Below are 3,776 nucleotides of genomic sequence, written 5' to 3'. Positions count from 1 at the left end.
TGAGAAAGAAAATAGCCTTATGCAGGAAGAAAGAAGTCTGGAAGAAAAAAAAAATATATATCACATTATGGGAAGGTGGCCAATGAATCTCCACAGACCTCAGTATTTTCATTTAACTACAGAGAGGGAAAGGGAAAGCAGAACTATGGATGGATCTTACTCTCTCTCCTCCTCCACTTATTCTCTATGTTTTCCCCTTTAATTTAATTGGTTTGCACACCACAGTCAACACCAAGCTGAGAGGACAAAGTACAGGCGGCCGAACTTCCCGAGGTGAAGCACGGACACTATAGCAATGCCTAACACTGTTCCTAGGGCACAAGCAGAGCTCACGCGTGTATCTTCTGAAAGATCATTAAGTCATGAAGGTTTACAATAAGGAAAACTATCTCTAAACAAGTGAGACTTTTAGCTAATTAAGAGACACTGAATCTGCACATGAAGGTGATACAGTTAATTAACAGACCATGTGAAAAAGAGTCTTCCCTGCCACAGAGGCCTCCCATTTGTTTGTTAGGCAGGGGTTGTTGAGCATCAACTGCCAACAGCCCTTAGGAGCTTGCTGAAGCCATCACTTGAGCTTGGCCCCATGTCAAGAGGATGCAGGGAATGTTTGCAGATAGCTAAACCACTAGGCCATTTCAACAACCTGTTCAATTACCTGTAGTTCAAGCAGATGACAGGAACAACTCCAGCACAGAAACCTCTGATTTTAGCCCTTCTTCCCATCCCAATAAAGTTGGAGGAGACAACATCTCCCACGTATCCCAGACAAAGGAGTAAAGAGAGAATGCAGGAGAACCTGGTTTCCCACGATGACATTTGATGCCTGTTGCTCTGGGATGGACTTTATGTTCCCCATCCCACATGCCTTCCACCTTCTGCAGCAGGTGAGCGGGGCAGGAGCAAAGCGTACAACCAAGACAGACCCTTCCTAAGAGCAAAGCTGTCTGTGTGGCAAGGGGGGCAGCACTCTGTGGAAATGAGCTAATCCATGGGCAGCAGACCAAGTGACGTTAGCTCCTAGGTCCTTCCACATAAAATGCCTTCTGTCTCTGCATGTCTCCCCCCACCCCACACACGCCTGTGCCCTCTGAGCTCTCCTCCTGCGGTGCTGCTGGCTCAGTCTTTCACCCCCTCACCACCAGCAGAGAGGAAACAGCATCTGCAGCAGCTGATTGTGGCCACCAACGTGCTACTCAGCTGCATCATATACATCCATTTATTTGCTCATCTGCTGGCAAACTCAACAAAATAAGCTAGCAATCTCCCTGATCACCAGTCAGCTGGTAGGAACTTTGTGTCCTTCCCACCTCTCTGGTAAAACAGAAGTTGGGGTTGGCTAGCGGGTTCAAAATTTATGAGGGAGAGGCAAGGAGAGAGACCAACAGGTGGGGAAAAAAAGCACAGCCTCAGTTCTTGGCTTGATTTGGGTTTTTTGGGGTGTTGTGGGTTGGTTTTTCTCCAGAAAAACGGATTAAAAAATAGTATTTTATTACATATCCAAAGCTTGATGCACAGGCACAAGAAATCTTGGTTGAAGTATTTCACTCTCAGATTTTCCAATTTTGAGCACCAACTTGCAGTTTGAATGATCTTTTTAAGTAATTGTCTTCTGGTTTTAAGAAGCAAATGAAAATAAAATTTAAATTCTATACTGGCATCAACACGAGCAAAGAGTAAATCTGAAACCGTTAGAGGGACATCACCTGCCCCCAGCATTTCAGCTGAGTGAACTGCTGCGAGGAGCAGCAGCAGGCTGCCGTCCTTCACGTGAACCTGTGCCAGAGGGAGGTGAAATGCTTTGCCAGCTGGTTTCACAGATCCTTGCTGACTGCAGAGCAGCAATTTCCAGTTTGGACAAATTCGGGAATCTCAAGTTTTACTCTGAGCTTGGAAGTGTATCGTCAAGAGCAAACCTTTTCTCCCCTCTCCTTCAGCCTTGTGTCATGTCTGCGCTCTGCTGGGATCTTGTTCTCCTTAATGAGCCAATGCTCTTTCACCATTTTCTATGGTTCATCACAGCCTTTGCATAGCAACTTAAAAATTCACTTTTCTGGAGGTGAAGGACTGAAAAATATTCAGCTATGTGGTAATTAGACTCCACATACTAGCGTGACTGGTAGAAGTGGTCAATGATGGCTAGGGACCGCCTAAACCCGTATGACAAAGAATTTCTGATTCAGCAACGAGGCATTCTGCGTGCAATTATTGGCTATTTATTGCGAAGAGCAGCCCTCCGCGAATTGCAAAGGGCTCTCTGTTGTTAGTCTAGGATAATCAAGTGCTGCATGTTGTCACAGCTAGAGTTTATAATATATTCCTAGTTCCTTTCGCTTTCAAGAACAGTGTAATTCTTTTATTTTTTTATTTTTTTTAAAAAGACTATCTCTGACATGAAGCGTATGTACAGGCTATCCTGGGACTCTCACAGTTTTTGAAATCAGAAAGATTAAAAGCTTTGGAAAGCACACCATCGGTTGTGCTTCAATTCTTCAGGCATCTGTTCCCAAGGACTAATATATTTTGCCATGTACCAGAGCAGTTCCAGAGATAAAGGGACATTCAGCAAAGCCTACAATTTCAGAAACCCTACTGCCAGCTGCAGAAATTAGAAACAGTTTCACTAATTCCCAGTGAAAGAAAATGAGAAAACGGAACATTTACGAGTATGCATCCATCATAGGGTGTTTAATTTACCAGATAAATAAAGATAGACTCTCATCCAACAAAATAGTCTAAGACCTTTATTCCAGTAGCTTTGTCTACAAAAAATTGCTTTTAATCACAGTGGCTTTATCCTTTAAGCAGAAGACTGTGGTATGGCTTCTTGAGGCACAGAAGCCTGATTTTAACTCCACTTTACTCCAGTTATTCCTAAGCAGGTACAGGGGCAGCGGGCTGTATTTTTATTGGAACGTTACTATAATTTGCTTTACAATGGGGGAAGGAGCATGTGTTGCTTTATGCCATGGGTAGGAATGTCATAACGCTGTCATTTCCCTTTTGACATTTTTCCAAAGCTCTGCTTGAAGAGAAAGCAGTCAGATACACCTCATAATTCACACTTCCTATACAAATTGTGTATAATATACCTTATTGGGCCCTGATCCTGGTAAAAATCTTGTAGTAGATGCACACTCATGTACATGCACATAGCACAGGGGAGGGTTAGGAGAACAGTGTCATGCAAACCCATTATTCATTATAGATGCTTTCATTATTAAGATAATACTATTATGACAAGCTTATTTAGCTATTCTGTTCTTTATTAGTCCCTAAGAATCCTTTGAACACCCGTGGCATAGCCTTCCACAGGAATTTTGCTGGCCATCTGCGAGCGCTCGGAGATTTGCCATAGCCTAAATTGCTCGTGATTTGTACAAGAGCATTCTCTCAAACCTCTGAGGGGCTACACCACCGCTGCATGGCACTGCTGGGACAGACCAACATAGAAAGACTACAGCAAGCTGAGTAAGGTTTGGTAGAAACGGGGCCCAGCACCCCCAAGGTAGGAGCCACCACTTTGATCAATGATGGTAACTTCGACCTGTGTTATTTTGATTTTCAGGCTATGAAGTACCTACTTGCAAATGGATTTTGTCCTCAAAGAAGGAGCCTTAAAAATGTTTACTCCTGGGTATTACTGTGCAAGGAAGGGTAGCATCTAAAATGTTTAGGCAGGGGGACATTGCACAGCCAAATGTCCTATGCTTACAATTGCAAATCCAGACTTGAAAGCAAACAAGGTTGTTATTTTCCCCGTGACCCAATTT

This window comes from Egretta garzetta, unplaced genomic scaffold (assembly GCF_000687185.1).
Source record: "Egretta garzetta isolate BGI_Z169 unplaced genomic scaffold, ASM68718v1 scaffold751, whole genome shotgun sequence".
Classification (NCBI taxonomy): domain Eukaryota; kingdom Metazoa; phylum Chordata; class Aves; order Pelecaniformes; family Ardeidae; genus Egretta; species Egretta garzetta.
The sequence above is the reverse complement of the archived record's forward strand: the minus strand, read 5'-3'. Positions refer to the sequence as shown.